General features: G+C 44.1%; 1 pseudogene; it reads left to right on the forward strand.

Moving 5' to 3' along the window:
• Positions 1 to 17,078: 17,078 nt before the first annotated feature.
• Positions 17,079 to 17,196, forward strand: LOC126420050 (5S ribosomal RNA; annotated as a pseudogene).
• Positions 17,197 to 18,979: the final 1,783 nt, after the last annotated feature.

Below are 18,979 nucleotides of genomic sequence, written 5' to 3' on the forward strand. Positions count from 1 at the left end.
GCTGGGAAGTGGCCGTGCGGTCCCCTACGGCACTGCGTAGGATCCTACGGTCTTGGCGTGCATCCGTGCGTCGCTGCGGTCCGGTCCCAGGTCGACGGGCACGTGCACCTTCCGCCGACCACTGGCGACAACATCGTTGTACTGTGGAGACCTCACGCCCCACGTGTTGAGCAATTCGGCAGTACGTCCACCCGGCCTCCCGCATGCCCACTATACGCCCTCGCTCAAAGTCCGTCAACTGCACATGCGGTTCACGTCCACGCTGTCGCGGCATGCTACCAGTGTTAAAGACTGCGATGGAGCTCCGTATGCCACGGCAAACTGGCTGACACTGATGGCGGCGGTGCACAAATGCTGCGCAGCTAGCGCCATTCGACGGCCAACACCGCGGTTCCTGGTGTGTCCGCTGTGCCGTGCGTGTGATCATTGCTTGTACAGCCCTCTCGCAGTGTCCGGAGCAAGTATGGTGGGTCTGACACACCGGTGTCAATGTGTTCTTTTTTCCATTTCCAGGAGTGTAAGATGACCACCAACAGTAGCAAAACAAGGGTAATCGAACGCAGTCGAATTAAACCACGCGATGCTGAGGGAATTAGATTAGGAAATGAATCACTAAACGTACTACACGAGTTTTGTTATTTGAAAAGTAAAATAATTGACTTTGGCCGAAGTAGAGAGGATATAAAACATAGTGGCATGAAAAGCGTTTCGTCGGTAATGTGTGTTAGTATGTCTATTCTGATGGTACTTGTCTGGAGTGTAGCCAAGTACGGAAGTGAAACGTGACTGATGAACAGTTCAGACAAGTAGAGAATAGAAGCGTCAGGAATGTAGTGCTACAGATGAATGTTGAAGAATTAATGGGTAGATCGCCAAACTAATGAGGAAGTACAGAACGTAGTTGGAAAGAAAAGGTATTTGTAGTTTAACTTGACGAAAAGAAGGGATCGGTTGGTAGAACACTTTCTGAGACGTCAAAGAATCGCCAACTTAGTACTAGAGGGAAGTGTGAGCGGTAAAAATTGTATAGGGAGACCACGAGATGAGTACAGTAAGCAGTTCCAAATCGCTGTTGGTTGCAGTAGTTCTTCAGATATGAAAAAGCTTGCAGCAGAGGCTATATTACAATGGAGAGCTGCATCAACCAGTCGTCCGACTGAAGACCACAGCAACAGGTGGAAGAAAGTAATATGTTGCCCCACTCTTCCCGGAATGTTTGTGTGGAGTCTTGCCCACTCGTCTCGTATAGGGTGCCTAAAGGAAGCTGCGTTCTCAGAATACTATACAACAATTCAAGCAAAATCATATTAATAGTTTTTATTACAAATAAGAAGATTGACAGTACCTAACTTTATGTTTACAACAAGTGTCGCAAGCGATGGACGACATGCAAACACTAATGTTCTTCGCTATGGACAATGACCATACAAGCAATGGATATGGATCATTCGTCAGTGTTATCGTAGTACTCTCTGCTAGGCCGTGCTAATACTGTGCGAGTATTGAGCGGCCGAGGCTGGCAGGAGCGGTGCTTATATTCTCCTCTTGTAGAGGTGAAACTAGCTCTTTAATTATTTTTTATTAAACACTGACCTACAGGTTTTTCCCTGTCAAAGACTATTCAAACTTAACCTATTCATTTATTGCCCACAATTTACAATTCCAACGCAATCTAATGGAAATCCAAAAAATATGAAATTAAAGAAATATGAAACTACCTCCAACTCTGTTAATTGCCCAAACTCATTTCAATCACAAATCCCGGTACTGGAAACCCCATTCATTTTCATAAGTCACTAACCTCACAGACAACTTTCATAACACGAACAACGCCAATTACAGCAAGTGGCAACAAAAGCCAGCTAAATAAAAGGATTCTACCTACTAGGAGGCATATGGTTGGCAAAAGAAAGTTTTTGTTGTAGAGCAAACAATGTATTTAGCAAATTTTCCCTTATTCATGTGACATCCAGTTCCTAAAATTATTTTTCTTTTCTTTGGTCATCAGTCCTCTGACTGGTTTGATGCGGCCCGCCACGAATTCCTCTCCCGTGCCAACCTCTTCATCTCAGAGTAGCACTTGCAACATACGTCCTCAATTATTTGCTGGATTTATTCCAATCTCTGTCTTCCTCTACAGCTTTTGCCCTCGAAGGCTAACTCTATTACCATGGAAGACATTTCCTGATGTCTTAACAGACGTCTTATCATCCTGTCCCTTCTCCTTATCAGTGTTTTCCACATATTGCTTTACTCTCTGATTCTGCACAGAACCTCCTCATTCCTTACCTTATCAGTCCACCTAATTTTCAACATTTGTCCGTAGTACCACATCTCAAATGTTTAGATTCTCTTTTGTTCCGCTTTTCCCACAGTTCGTCTTTCACTACCATAAAATGCTGTACTCCAGACGTACATTCTCAGAAATTTCTTCCTCAAATTAAGGCCGATATTTGATATTAGTGGACTTCTCTTGGCCAGGAATGCCCTTTTTGCCATTGCTAGTCTGCTTTTGATATCCTCCTTTCTCTGTCCGTCATTGGTTGGCAGCAAAATTCCTTAACTTCATCTACTTAGCTGGTGTTAAGTTTCTCGCTGTTCTTATTTCTATTACTTCTCATTACCTTCATCTTTCTTTGATTTACTCTCAATCCATACTCTTTACTCATTAGACTGTTCATTCCGTTCAGAAGATCATGTAATTCTTCTTCACTTTCACTCAGGATAGCGATGTCATCAGCGAATCTTGTCATTGACATCATTTCACCTTGAATTTTAATTCCACTCCTGAACCTTTCTTTTATTTCCATCATTGCTTCCTCGATGTACAGATTGAACAGTAAGGGCGAAAGGCTGCATCCTTGTCTTACACCCTTTTTAATAGGAGCACTTCCTTCCTGGTCGTCCACTCTTATTATTCCCTCTTGGCTGTTGTACAAATTGAATATGACCCGTCTCCCCTATAGCTTACCCCTACTATTCTCAGAATTTCGAACATCTTGCACCATTTTACATTGTCGAATGCTTTTTCTAGGTCGACGAATCCTATGAACGTGTCTTAATTTTTCTTTAGTCTAGCTTCCATTATTAACCGGAACGTCAGTATTGCCTCTCTCGTGCCTCTAACTTTCCTAAAGCCAAACTGAGCGTTATCTAGCGCATCCTCAGTTTTCTTTTCCATATTTCTGTATATTATTCTTGTAAGCAACTTGCATGCATGAGCTGTTAAGCTGATTGTGCGGTAATTCTCGCACTTGTCAGCTCTTTCCGTCTTTGGAATTGTGTGGATGATGCTTTTCCGAAAGTCAGATGGTGTGTCGCCAAACTCATACATTCTACACACCAACGTGAACAGTCGTTTTGATGCTACTTCCCCCTATGATTTTAGAAATTCTGATGGAATGCTGTCTATCCCTTCTGCCTTGTTTGATCTTAAGTCCTCCAAAGCTCTTTTAAATTCTGATTCTAATACTGGATCCCCTATCTCTTCTAAATCGACTCCTATTTCTTATATGTTCACATCAGACAAACCTTCCCCCTGATAGAGACTTTCAATGTATTATTTCCACCTATCCGATCTCACGTCTGCATTTAACAGTGGAATTCCCGTTGCACTCTTAATGTTATCACTCTTTCTTTTAATTTTTTTCTTTCCTGCATGCTGAGTTTGTCCTTTCGACAATCATTTCTTTGTCGATGTCTTCACATTTTTCCTGCAGCCATTTCGTCTTAGCTTCCCTGCCCTTCCTATTTATTTCACTCTCTCAGCGATTTGTACTCTGTATTCCTGAGTTTCCTGGAACATTTTTGTACTTCCTCCTTTCATTGATCAATTGAAGTATTTCTTCTGTTACCCACTGTTGCTTCACAGTTACCTTCTTTGTACCTATGTTTTCCTTCCCAGCTTCTGTGATGGCTCTTTTTAGAGATGTCCATTCCTCTTCAACTGTACTGCCTACTGAGCTATTCGTTATTGCTGTACCTATAGCCTTAGAGAACTTCAACCGTATCTCGTTATTCCTTAGTACTTCCGTATCCCACTTCTTTGCGTATTGATTTTTCCTGACTGTCTTTAACTTCAACCTACTCTTCATCACTACTTTTTTGTGATCTATGTCTGTTCCTTGGTACGCCTTACAATCCAGTATCTGATTTCGTAATCTCTGTCTGACCATGATGTAATCTAACTGAAATCGTCCCGTATCACTCGGTCTTTTCATTTTATAACTCCTCCTCTTATGATTCTTGAACAGACTGCTCGCTATTACTAGCTGAAACTTGTTACAGAACTCAATTAGTCTTTCTCCTCTCTCATTCCTTGTCCCAAGCCCATATTCTTCCAGTCTCCTATGACTATTAGATTTTCATATCTCTTTACATACTGTATTACCCTTTCAACATCCTCATGCACTTTCTCTATCTCTTCAACTTCAGCTTGCCATGTCGGCATGTATTCCTGAACTATCGTTGTTGGTGTTGGGTTGCTGTCAATTCTGACAAGAACAAACCTATCACTGAACTGTTGACAGTAACACCCTCTCTGCCCCACCTTCCTATTCATAACGAATCCTACTCCCATTATAACATTTTCTGCTGCTGTTGATATTACCCTATACTTATCTGACCAGAAATCCTTGTCTTCATCACATTTCACCTCACTGACCCCTACTATATCTAGGTCGAGCCTTTGCATCTCTCTTTTCAGATTTTCAAGTTTCCGTACCACGTTCACGCTTCTGACATTCCACGCCCCGACTCGTAGTACGTCATCCTTCCGTTGATTATTCAATCTTTTTCTCATGGTAACCTCCCCCTTGGCAGTCCCCTCCCGGATATCCGAATGGGGGCTATTGGTTCACGTGGCTCTGAGCACCATGGGACTTAACTTCTGAGGTCATCAGTCCCCTAGAACTTAGAACTACTTAAACCTAACTAACCTAAGGACGTCAAACACATCCATGCCCGAGGCAGGATTCGAACCTGCGACCGTAGCGGTCGCGCTGTTCCAGACTGTAGCGCCTAGAGCCGCTCGGCCACCCCGGCCGGCATTTGTCAATAATTCGACTCCCCAAACACTAGCAACCATACATCCATTATCATACCTTTCTTTGCAACTTTTCTTATAAGAAATTTCATCACATTTTACAGTGTGTGTCCTACCAACAGAGTGTCTCCACTAAGAAAAGCATGTCCATACACTTCTGTATCCACTCGCTAACTGCTAGTCCGTCCTACCACAGAATCTCTTGCTGAGGGCACAGAGCGCTGTCAGCAATATTAACACACTCCATAGCGCTGCCAACATACAAACAGGCTACTTACAGAGGCCGCTCCTGTCATTGTGCGGTCCTAATCAGCGCACCTTTGACCGACGTCGTTTCACCGCCTTCTATTCTCTTGCGTTCTTCATCTTCGAGTCGGCGCTTGTGATTACGTCAGAACAGTATGGTCTTGGAATTTCCACAGGAAACCTCTCTGCACAATGCCTCTCTCGTAGCTTTTGGTTCAAATGGTTCTGAGCATTATGGGACTTAACTGCTGTGGTCATCAATCCCCTAGAACTTAGAACTACTTAAACCTAACTAACCTAAGGACAACACACTCATCCATGCCCGAGGAAGGATTCGAACCTGCGACCGTAGCGGTCATGCGGTTCCAGACTGTAGCGCCTAGAACCGCATGGCCACTCCGGCCGGCTCTCTCGTAGCATTTCTCCCCGAGGCTTCTCTCTTTCCTTTCATTTTAGCATCTCACTAACGCCCTCGCGCCGCTTAAACGATACCCTGATTAAACATACCGCTTTTCGTTGCATCTTCTGTGTCTCTTCAACTTCTACTAATCCAATAAGGGTTTTGCAAACCACTTCTTTGGTGGATGAATTACATTTCCTGGTTTCCTTTCAATGAATCTCAGCGTAGTTTCTGCTTTTCGTAGTATTGTTTTATGTACTGATTTTACTTTGCTTCTCTCCAGTTGGTTACTCCCAGGTATTTTACAATAGTTACTGTTTCCATTGATTTGTCATTGATGGCATAAACGAAGGGTAATGGATAAGTTCGACACACACTGTAACTGTCTCCTGGCGTTTCAAATCTAACGGCACCTGTGTCAACCTGTTGGTGTTGCTTACAAGAATCGTTAGAGGATCCGAAAAAACATACGCTGAACGTGTGTACACAAAACTGTATATGACTGTTTCTTCTTCTGCAATTATTTCTCGGTGGCTCAAGATGTCTCACATCAGCCTACCCCCTCTTGTGTCCGCCCCAGTAGCTGAGTGGTCAGCGTGACGGATTGCCGTCCTCTGGGCCCGGGTTCGATTCCCGGCTGGGTCGGAGATTTTCTCCGCTCAGGGACTGGGTGTTGTGTTGTGTTCATCATCATTTCATCCCCATCCGGCGTGCAGGTCGCCCAATGTGGCGCCGAATGTAATAAGACCTGCGATATGGCGGCCGGACCTGCCCCGCGAGGGGCCTCCCGGCCGATGACGCCAAACGCTCATTTCCATTACCCCCTCTTGTACCAAAGTTGTGCTATAAAGCTCCTTTCTCACTAATTCGATCCAATACCTCTTCATTAGTTCCTCCAAATAACCATATACTCATCAGAGTTCTTCTGCAGGACCACATTCTAAAAGCTTCTATTCTCTTCCCGTCCGTACAGTCAGTCTTCCACACTTCACTTTCATGTAAGGCTTAATCCAAACAAAAAACACATTCCAAAAAGGCTACCTGACATCCGCATTTATATTCATTGTTAATGTATTTCTCGTTTCAGGAAACATTTTCCTGCTATTGCCTATCTACATTTGATATCTTCTTTACTATGGCCGACATCTGTAATTTTGCTACACAACGTTAGCTAATTCCCTCAGCATCACCTAATTTAATTCGAGCACAGTCCGCTACTCTTATTTCTCTTTCGCAGCTATTCATCTTACAGCCTCTTTCCAAGACACTTTCTTATTCTGTTACATACCTGTTACAGATCCTTTACCTTCTCCAATAGGATTTTAATTTCATGGGAAAATCTGTAAGTTTTTTCTTCTTCTCAATGAACTCTAATCCATTTCCAAACTTCTTCTTAATTTCCTTGCCCACTTGCTCTACGCACAGGCTGAATATCATGGCGAATAAGATTCAGCTCATTCCTTTCTAAATACTCTCTGCTTTTCCTTCTCCTCGACTATCAGAGCTGTAGTATAGTTTGTACAGATGTTGTAGGTAACCGTTCGCTCCCTATGTTTAATCCCTGATGAAGAAACACATTTATATAAATTAAAATCAAATAAAATGCATCCCAACTGTATGTACTGTGACTGTCTGCTGTCGTTGAAACAATTAGATCGATTCATTGGACGAACAGTTCATTATCTTTCGAATCAGTCCATGGTTTCGCAGGCGTAGACAATATAGCTCAAATCGCACATACGTGCACTTTTTCTCATTTATCCATAACATTTCTCAGATGATATTGCATTTGTTTGTTTCACTTCAACAGGTGTTACGTAATGATCGCATATTAAGTTAAACAAGTATTATACGAATCCCTCTCACTCTAATTTCATTTCCTGTGCAAACCAATTGACATGTACAACACGTTAACCCCAACCCACTAAATGTGATGAGGGGAATGACAAGGAACTGAAATGTTGTACTTAGGTTGGAACTTAAATAATAGCAACTATTTATTCACAACCGATACAAAAGAGTTACATGTTTACACATGTTACTGTCCTTCAAAGTAGTCACCAAAGTTGTGTACAATCCGTTGCCAGCGATGTGGAAGGCGTAGCATACCGTTAGCAGAGCTTGTTCTGTTGATGGTGCGAATGGAGCCGTCTACTGCCTGTCGACTCTCTGGAACAGTTCTGAAGCGAATGCCACGAAGTAGTTCCTTCATCTTTGGACTCAAATCAAAGTCACAAGGACGTAAGTCCGGGAAGTGTGGTGGATTATACAGTACTTCCCAGTCCCATCGACCGAACAGAACAGCCACAGCTTGCGTTGCATGCGCCCTCGCGTTGTCGTGCAGAATGATGAATGGGTTGCGCAGAAAGTGTCGCCGCTTCTTTCGCAAAGCTGGCTCCCCGAATTGACGCGGCATGAAAACCGAGATTGTTTCACAAATCTTATTCGAGTTGGTGAAGAGAACCCGATGCCATTCGTCCACGTTCGATTCCACCTTGTGACGAACAAGGGAACGGAAAGGCAAGCGAAGACCTGACAAGGCGAATGGCAGACCAGTGATAAGGAATCTCTGGGCGGTTAAGACTCAAACACCCCGATCCTAGCTCATGCATGAGTCATTCGTCATCTGGACACGGACCTTATCCATGCAAATAAACCACTTGAATGTAAGTGCGACACTAAATTGCATAGGTGGGGAGTCAGGAATCCCAGAACACAGTTGCTCTTCTGTAGGAATTGCGGAAGCATCAGACGCACATAATAGATATACAGCATACCCACTGAACGGCAAATTTTTGAAGCCATTAGGAACGTTGCTCACCGGACGCGTCTAAGAGAGTTAGTAGATGAAATCTCTAAAAGAACATCGACGCACTAGAGGACAAGTCGATAAGCAGCAAAACTAAAGACTACATAGGGTGTAAATGGAAGAAGGAGAAGAAAACACTTAAATATAGTGTATAGAACTTAAGGACGAAAGTAAATTTTGCATGTGTTGACATTGCCAGATAACATAACTAGATGAAATTTGCACCATCTATACAGGTGGAAACAGTTGCTGCGCTATGGTACAGAGAACTGAAAGGTATACACAATGACACTTTCATTCAGAGACAATAATTATAGTGAAGTCACCGCGATTTCTGACAGTCCCATAAGTATTAAAAAAGGCGGGACATGGTTCTTAATAGGGTGTGTGATCACCACGGACAGCAATGCATGCTCTGCAACGCGCTTCCACGCTGTCCACGAGGTTGCTAAGTAGTTCTTAAGGTAGGGTCTTCCATCCTCCACCAGCGCCGTTGACAGCTGCTGAATGGTCTATGGTGCTTGTCGACGAGCTGCAAAACGTCTCCCCAACACATCCCACACTTGTTCTATGGTATTTAAGTCGGGGGAACGGACAGATCTGCCCATTCACAAAATATCCTCTCGTACAAAGAGCTCCTCCCCTTGCTGTTCGATGGAGTCGCGCATTGTAACCCATAAAAACGAAGTCATGGGCGAATGTAGTCCTGAAAGGACGCACATGTGGAAGAAGTACAGTGTCACAAGAACGTTGATCGGTGAGCCTATAGTGTTCAAAGATTTGGAGGCCAGTACGCCCACGCAACATGCCTCCCCACACCATAACATCCAAGCCAGCTGTGGCTCATTTAAGCTCAGCGGACAGGGCATAGAGGATAAGAGGACAAAAAGGACCCACCATGAAAACTTAAGAGGTAGGTCTTAGCCACGCGGGATAGCCGCGCGGTCTTAGGCGTCTTGTCACGGTCCGCGCGGCTCCCCTCGCCCGTCGGAGGTTCGAGTCCTCCCTCGGACATGGGTTTGTGTGTCGTCCTTAGCTTAAGTTAAAGTTAGATTAAATAGTGTGTGAGCTAAGGGACCGATGACCTTAGTAATTTGGTTCCATAACACCTTACCATAAATAAAAAAGTAGGTCTTACCCAGGAAACAATCCAAAAAGATGTGTCCACTTTCTGCGTACACTATGGTACTGCGTGCTTTATATTCTAGCTTGTAATGGACACCTACATCGACCTTTGCGGACGTTTGCGTACTGTCTGAGTCAACACAGCTTTCCCAGTAGCCTACAGATAGGCAAAGAGCTGATCTATTGCATTCTCCCCGGAACACCTGCGGACCACGGTTATAGGTAGCGGTTCTCAACTGGGGTTGTTAATACCTTTCGATCACTAGAGGCAGGCCTCCGATGTCCCATGTCTCACAATATTCAAATCTCGTCACTGTGCTGTAAGTCAATCCGGAGAGCAACATTCATTGTGTACAAGCGTTTCTGGCGTTAAAACATTTTAAAGTACTGTCTTACACTTGCAGATCATGTTTCGATATTGTTCGGCTTAATAGGTTTAGTGTACTTAGACTTTCGTTTCTAAGAAGCTTGTAAAATGTATGATTACAGTTTTTGTTTCCTGTACTAGCTGAGTACCTTCCGTTGTCCAGGTATGTATTTATTCCATTCTTCTATTAGTCCGTCTCCTCCTTCCCCGTCTGTCCATCTTCACCACACTCTCTCTCTGCCCACCTCTCCCACCCCCTCCCTCTCTGTCCATCTCCCCCTGCCCCTCTCTTTGTCCATCTCTTCCTCCTCCCTCAGATTCCATATCCTCTTGCCCCCCTAATTCCATCTCCACCTCCCCAATTCGTTGTCAGTTTTCTCCCTGCTCTCTCTGTCCATCTTCTCCCGCCCCCTCTCTCTGTTAATCTCCTTTCTCCCTGTATCTCTTCTCCCTTTTCCTCCATCTCCTCCTCTCCCCTCTCTCTGACTATCACCTCCTCATCCCTTTGTCTGTCCATTTCCTCTTCCTCTTCTGTTTGTTCATCCCTCCTCCCCCATCTCTATGCCTATCTCCTCGTCTTTCTTTTCTCTGCACGTCTCCTCTTATTTTCTTCCTTTGTCGATCTCGTTGACTCCCTTCTCTCTGCCAATATCCCCCCCCCCAAAAAAAATTTCTCCTCCTTCAATCTATGCCTGTCTCTTCCTTCCTCCCACGCTGTCTGTCCGTCTACTCGTCCTCCCTTGTCTCTCTGCGTTATCACACTCACCCCAGCAGGGTACTGGTGGATCTTATCTCTATAGTATTGCTCTCCAAACTGTAATCTCATATGTGTACCAAATATCATTGAAATCGTTCCCAGGGCTTAGGATCAGCTTTTTACCTGTGGGTTTGTCCACATAAGCACATCTCAAATATATTTCACACGTATTCATACATATTATAGAAATAGGTATATGACCGATTTCAACCAAACTTAGTATACATAACACCCTGAAGAGGATCTCTGTAGTGGTAGGAACCTTCTACCAATGAAAGGGGTGGGCGTTGGGTTGAAAGCGAAATGTGACTCACGATACGCGATTTCACAGACTTAATTCATCTAGTATTTGAGAATGAGAGCGCTTAGTGACTTGCGACGAACTTTACACATGAGTTCAAACTTTTATGACAATTGATCTCGCTGATAACCGGCACAAAATTATGAAAGGAAAAAAAGCTTATAGATTACTATAGCTTCGCTATGAATGCAGTAAAACAGCCACATGAAGCATTACGTTTTAATTTATTACTTATTTACTACTTTCTATGTTCACGACACATTTTGCAGACAGTGTTCAGATATATCATTGAAATTACCAGTAATTTACCAAGAAAATCAAATCACTGTACTTCACATAGTTTAGGATGCATGACATCATAAACAGTGAGACGCGTGCAGAACTGCCGCACCATTCATGGCGTTTAAGTTTTAATTCTTTGGCACGAAATCTATTTACAAGAAAATTCACAGACAGTCTCCACATATCGCGCTTAATGTACCTACATAATTATAGCACTGTACGATGTATAGTTCAGCAAATATCACATCATAAACACTGAGATGCTTGAAAAATTGCTGCATCACGTTTCAATTTATTTATGTTGTAACTACATATTGCATTTTAAATGCTTTTCACAGACAGTGTAAAAATATAGCACTGGCTGTAAGTGCAAAATTATATGGTTGTGCGACACAATTTTCAGGATGTATGGCGCATAGAGATTGAGCTGCCTGAAATAGAAACTATAGGACCAAATTCGCTACACACAACAGTGAAATTTTGCATACAAATAGGAGTGAAATTTGTTAAACTAGCTGAGTATCCCACGTTTCCAGGGTAACTGTTAACTCCAATTCCGTTAGGCCATCTCCTGCTCTTTGTCCATCTCCTGCGCCCCCCTCTCTGTTCACTTTCTCCATTTTTACAATTTGTATGGATGTACATTGGTTAATGCATCTATATAACCCGTTAAATTGTTAATGAACACCGTTACCACGAACAGTGTATTGCAAGTCTGACAAACACGACGCTGATGGATTCACTGTAGTGGTTAGGATATACTAGTTAACACTTTACCCACATGTCTGAACACCCGGTACTCCATACTATTTCAGATCTCACCATGACTTCCTAACAGCACTTCTGGCCAGTGTCCGAGATGTGTCCTTGAATAATATCATAGATGATTTCTTCCATTGTCCTTACACGTCTTAAGTATTACTACGGCTCCATTCAATTGGATGTTAACCAGGCGTTTAGCTCTAACTCTACTCCTCTACATAGTTTCCTACAAATAAGTGAGCCCTTCGTTTTGGAACGCGTAATACACGTAACTAAGGCAATTATAGTGGCGTCTGTTACTGGGTCACCACCATCTCAGGTGCCGTAACTTTCCCTCGCACGATACTCTTAATTGTGCTGTTATGACAAGATCTCTCTCAGACAACTTAATTACTTCTTTCTTCCCAAGTTATACGTAACTGGGAGAGAATCACTGTACTAAATACCGTATAAAATGGTGACAGTCGGTTAAATCATTACTTAATAAGCTCAAATTGTATCCGGTCATATCAAAATACTGCCGGCCGGAGTGGCCGAGCGGTTCAAGACGCTACAGTCTGGAGCCGCGCGACCGCTACGGTCGCAGGTTCGAATCCTGCCTCGGGTATGGATGTGTGTGATGTCCTTAGGTTAGTTAGGTTTAAGTAGTTCTAAGTTCTAGGAGACTGATGACCTCAGAAGTTAAGTCCCATAGTGCTCAGAGCCATTTGAACTATTAGCCATATCAAAATACTGAGTTAGTGATATACTCCTGGAGTCAAACATCGCATTCAGATACCTAAGGGAAACGCAGGAAAACTTACGCATAAGGTATACAAGACTCTCGCTACATCGAGGTTATTAGCGTCCAATTTTTTTTCGACTGCTGTTGGAGTTCTTATCGAGTGCCCCCAACGGAAAACGGTATAGGAGCGCAGAATACCGTTGCCGGCTCACCAACAAGTCGGTATTGTAGCTTGTACTGAAGTGTAACAAAGATGCTGACGGAACCGAAGAGAGAAAATTCGACATTTTTTGGTGTAATCCTAACTGAAGTACATTGGAGAACTGGTAATGTAGGTAAACAAATTACATTCGGGAAGACCGGAGTTTAACACCTTTCGAACATCCACATTTATCATTTAAGTGATTTACCTGAATCATTGACGAGCAAATGTCAGGAAAGTTCAATAAAGGAAATGTATTCGCCGTTGCGAATAAGGAGTACCGTCAGCTATAGAATGGAATGACGACAACGAAAATTTGTGGCGGGCCAGGACTCGAAGCCGGATTTCCAGCTTATCGCAAGCCGTCGACTTACCAACTGGCTACCTGAGCACGACTCACGACCAGACCCCAAATCCATATGTCGTCAGCTACGTGTCTGCAACCAGTTCTCGTGCATTCATTATGTATATTTCCGTACAGGGCAGACGCTTTACCTGAAAGTCGACTGCCCGGTGTTGGCTGCGGGCTTTCAAGCAATAGTGAATGAATTGGCCCTCAACTACGTACCCTCCGACTCAACGTTGAAATATTAAAAGTTTTGGTTGGTTTCGTTGTCTAGGGGCTGGGATTCGTAGTTGCCGCATCACAGGCCAAATACTGCTGAGTCTACAGTATACGATAAGAATACACACATGAATCGAATGGTTGAAGGTTTCTATCACTTGGAAATTGCGAATTATGAATGTAACATATAAATTTATAAGTGAAAAACTGCAATTTACTAAAATCTGCAGGTACTATCTTAACGACTTTAAATGATGAGTACGATAGTAAAAGTACTTTTGAGAATTCGGTATATTTCTGCAAAACACTTATAGGTGTCGGTGGTCCAGAAATAAAATAAAATATAGATTCTTACTTCACGCAATTAGTTATGAACAACAACATAGCTCGCGAAATATTCACTTCTGAACGCATACTACGACTTCACTGCAGAAGCCACGGAAATCACACAAGAGCGCAGGCCGGCACTCCGAAATACCGCGACCACGTGCAAACTCCTCCACTGCCAAAGTCCTTCCCGTGTCCTGTGCCGCACTCCCCATAACTGCCCTGTGTCCTCCTCTCCCGAACTCGCTTACATCCGGTCTTCCCATTCACGAGCGCTGTGACTGGCTACAGCACTCGCACCATGTCTTCAATCCAACATACAGTCACAAACATATTTAAACACATACGAAATACTGGAGTTAAATTTAATTAACTTGAAATTAAATAAATATTCCTAAGACTGGGCAATAAACACGCTCTAACACACATTATTAGATGCATAAACAAATTAAATAAACATATATCAAAGTAATAGAACAAAGGTAGGTCAGTAGCCTAATGTCTCTGTGCTTTCTAAAACACAGTAAATATTTAATCAATTTCTTCATGAATAGTATATATCGGATATAAAGAAAGACACAGATGAATAAATATATTTATAAGCATGCTGCTACCATTTCTTCGTGTAACTGTGGAGTACTTATGGCCTGGCGCGATCGACAGTAATCGGCCATTTTGACCCCAATAATTCATGTACTATTCAAGTTACATGCCTGTAATTATACCAATTTAGGTTTACACTGAGGCGTTCAGGTTCATCTTCGGAACTAATGGCTATGGGAAGCAGATGATAGACAGCACCATGTCGACAAGGGAGAAGACTAATAGGGAAGAGGAGAAGGAGGCACAGAGCATTGCTGTGTTACCATATGTACAAGGGGTCACCGAACGTATTGGCAAAATTCTACGAAAAGCCGACATCAAACCAATTTTCCGAAGCAGAAACAAAATATCAGACATGCTCGGTTCTACCAAGGATGCAGTTGACAAACTACACACAGCTGGCATGTATGAAATTGGTTGTGCGTGTGGATTAGTCTACATAGGTGAGACGGGACGTCCGATTAACACAAGGCTCTCGGAACATGAAAGATATATCCGCCTGAAACAACACACTAAGTCAGCAGTGGCGGAACACCGAGACGAGTGCGGGAAACCAATATTTTTTCAAGAAGCCCGCGTCCTGGCGAAACAGCCTCTCACTTTCAAAAGAAAGATTAGAGAGGCGATAGAAATAGCCAAAAGACCAGCCAACATGAATAGAGAGGACGGGTACAAGCTTCCGAGGTCTTGGCTGCCTGCAATAGCAGGGCTACGGAGCGGCGGCAGAGCCGTGGCGGCCCATGCAGACACGCGGAGAGCCGCAGTAGTGGTCGCGAGTACACAAAGCAATGGCACGCCGCAGCCGGCTTCTGGACAGCATGGAAACAGTGTGACGTCACAGCCATCACCTGTTCGCTATTCGTCCGTCTCCTCCAATGGGGTGGATTAATATAAAGACCAATAGGAAACAGCTATTTCAGCCAATGACAGATAATAAAGGAAACACCAATAAAGTATACCTTTCACCCCTCCTCCTCCTCCTTTTACAGCCAATCAAGCAACGACACGGTTTTCTCGTTCAGCTATTTAAGGAATCAAGTGTGTTCATTTAGCAGTTAACGTAAGGCCCTGATGAAGGCTAGCTGCAACGCTGGCCGAAATGTTGGTGCATTTTAAATTATGACGATGCGGTCTGATACCCTGAAGAATTTTATTGAAGTATCATGATTCATCTGGTTACTATTAATTTCTATACGAACTGCGAAATGTCTGCCATTAAGGTTTGACAAAGTCGTCCACATTTGGCGCTCCTGGCGTGTCTTCTTCATCAACACAGCGTCATAATGGAATTCAGCTGTAGAATGACGACAATGTACGTTTGTGCCGGACTGGGACTCGAACGCGGCTTTCCCGGTTATCGCGAGTGGTCGTTTTACCACTTTTTTAAAATCTCATTTTGTTCGTTCTTGTTCGTTGTATTTGATCGTTGCGGACGCCCCATGACACCCGGCCGAGGTCGTTGTTGATTCATACACTCAGATTTTTTTTTTATTACAGAGGGCAGTTAACCGTCCGTCGAACACGCTGAGTCACCGTGCCGGCTACCATTTGGCTATTCGTGCATGACTCACGGTGAGACCCAAACTTCCATATGTCGTCAGCCATATATCTAAAATCTGTAGTCGCCGCAGAGACTGTTCCTTTGGACAAGCATGCATCTCAAATGAACTTTGCATCGTAATTCAGAATAACACAGGCACTGCAATATCGTTTCTATCCACCCGGCACCGGGCAGCGATTTTTAACTCAAACGCCTCACCTGTAAAGGAACGTAGATAATGGATATACAAGTTGCAGACACATGGCTGACTATTTATGGAAGTTTGGGTCTGGCTGTACGTCATGCTGGGGTAGCCAAGTGGTAAGGCGACCGCACGTGATAAGCATGCATGCTCGTCCGAAGGAACTTTCCACCGTAATTTGGAGTAACACAGGCACTGTAAATCACAAAAAAACTAAGGGGACAGAAATCGGTAGATGTGATGCACAACTACAGACAAACAAATGATTACAGTTTCAGAAAAAACTGGATGATTACTCTGACAGAAGCAGTTTCACAAATTGATCAAGTCAATAACCCATTGGTCCACCTCTCGTCCTGATGCAAGCAGCTGCTTGGCTTAGCATTGACTGATGGAGTTGTTGGACGTCCTCCCGTGGGGTATCAAGCAAAGTTCTGTCCAACTTGTGTGTTACAGCTTCAGAATCCCAAAATGACTGAAGAGCTCTGCCCATAATGCTTCAACCGTTCTCAGCTGGGGAAAAATCCGGTGACCAAGCTGGCCAAGCTAGGGTTTCGCAAGCACGAAGACAAACAGCACAAAATCCCGCCATGTGAATGTGGGGATATGTCTCTGAAATGTTAGCCCAGGATGGCTAATCATGAAGGGCAACAGAACGGGCCGTAGAACATCGTCGACGTTCCGCTGTGCTGTAAGGGAGCCGCAATGACAACTGAAGGGGTCGTGCTATGAAAAGAAATGGTGCCTCAGGCCATCATCCCTGGTTGTCAGGCCATATGGCTGGCAACAGAGAGGTTTGTATCCCATCTCTGTGTCTTCATTGGCAACGGCCTTGCCACAGTGGATACACCGGTTCCCGTCAGATCACAGAAGTGAAGCGCTGTCGGGCGTGGCCGGCACTTGGATGGGTGACCATCCGGGCCGCCCTGCGCTGTTGCCATTTTTCGGAGTGCACTCAGCCTCGTGATGCCAATAGAGGAGCTTCTCGACCGAATAGTAGCGGCTACTGTGAAAGAAAACCATCATAACGACCGGGAGAGTGATGTGCTGACCACGCGCCCCTCCTACCTGCATCCTCAGCTGAGGATGACACGGCGGTCGGATGGCCCCTGTGGGCCACTTGTGGCCTGACGACGGAGTGCTTTTCTGTGTCTTCATTGGTCACTGGGGCTCAGTTCGAAGCGAGACTCATCACTGAACACAAATCTACTCCAGTCAACGCGATTCCAGACTGTAGACAGGTTTGGAGACTCCTCAGAGAGTAGTGGGATACCAACCTGACTGTCACCTGCCATACGTCCAGACAAGGAGTCATGGTCTGGTGTGCCATTTATAACAGAACCCCTTTTGTTGTCATGCGCTACACTCCTACAATATAGCGGAACGTCGACGATATTCTGCGCCCCGTTTTCTTGCCCTTCATGGTAAGCCATCCAGGGATTACATTTCAGCAAGAAAACGCCCACTTTCGCACGGCGAGAACTTCTATTGCTTGCCCTCGTGTTTGCCAAAACCTTCCTTGGCCAGCAAGGTAGCCGAATCTCTCGCCAACTAAGAATGTCTGGAGCGTTGTGGGCAGTACCCTCCACCCATCCTGGGATTTTGGCGATCCCTTTGAAGAACATCCAGCAACTATATCAATCAACGTCAAGCCGCATAACTGCTCGAATAAGTGCCACAGGCGAATCAATGCGTTATTGACTTGGTCAAATAGTGAAGCTCTTTCTCTCCAATCAATGATGCAATTTTTCTGAAACTGTAATCGTTTGTCTGTTGGTACATGTACACCATATCTGCCTATTTCCGTCACTTTCGGATAATTTATTGCTTGCTAAAGCATCGATATTTTTCTTTTTTGTGACCTATCCCCAGTCTACAGTCGTTGGGAACATTATGCTAAAGACTTAAGCTAATTTATACAGAGAGTATGGTATAGAACGTCATAGGGACTCATTGGGCTTGGAGACGTTGTTGAGCTTTTGCGATTTAAGCTTCATTTCTACAATACTATTTATTGCTGATTAGGAGTGATTAGCTAACGCAGTAAACACAAATATCTGCCAGTTTCGGTTAGACAAACTACAAAAATGGATATGATCATTGCGAAATATGCATACAATTAAATAATTCCAGCGCTAATGGACATTCAAGAGGCATACGATTCGACAGACAGGCGGATCCTGAGAGGCCAATGAGAGCTGGGCCTAAATGATAAGCCCACCAGACCAGTTCACCCCACTCTGAGGAACACCATCTCCAAAGTCAATCTTAGAGGTGAGCTAGCCGGCTGGAATGGCCAAGCGGTTCGTCAGGCTGGAACCGCGCGACCGCTACGGTCGCAGGTTCGAATCCTGCCTCGGGCATGGATGTGTGTGATGTCCTTAGGTTCGTTAGGTTTAAGTAGTTCTAAGTTCTAGGGGACTGATGACCTCAGAAGTTAAGTCCCATAGTGCTGAGAGCCATTTGAACCATTTTTGAGAGGTGAGCTCTAAGAGTTTTACCATTAAAATGGGAAGTGATGACACTTGTGCATATTCTTCAACTATACACTGGAGAAGACTATAGGGAATGGACTACCATCAGGAACTGAAATAGATATTGGACACAAGAAAGATGACATCAGAGTACCTTGCCCAGCCTTTACAGTTTTTTTTGCCAATAATATAGAGAAGGGTACTCACCGGCTGCAGAGTCTCTACAGCATAGCACCTAAGGCCGGTTGA

Source organism: Schistocerca serialis, chromosome 9 (assembly GCF_023864345.2).
Source record: "Schistocerca serialis cubense isolate TAMUIC-IGC-003099 chromosome 9, iqSchSeri2.2, whole genome shotgun sequence".
Taxonomy (NCBI): domain Eukaryota; kingdom Metazoa; phylum Arthropoda; class Insecta; order Orthoptera; family Acrididae; genus Schistocerca; species Schistocerca serialis.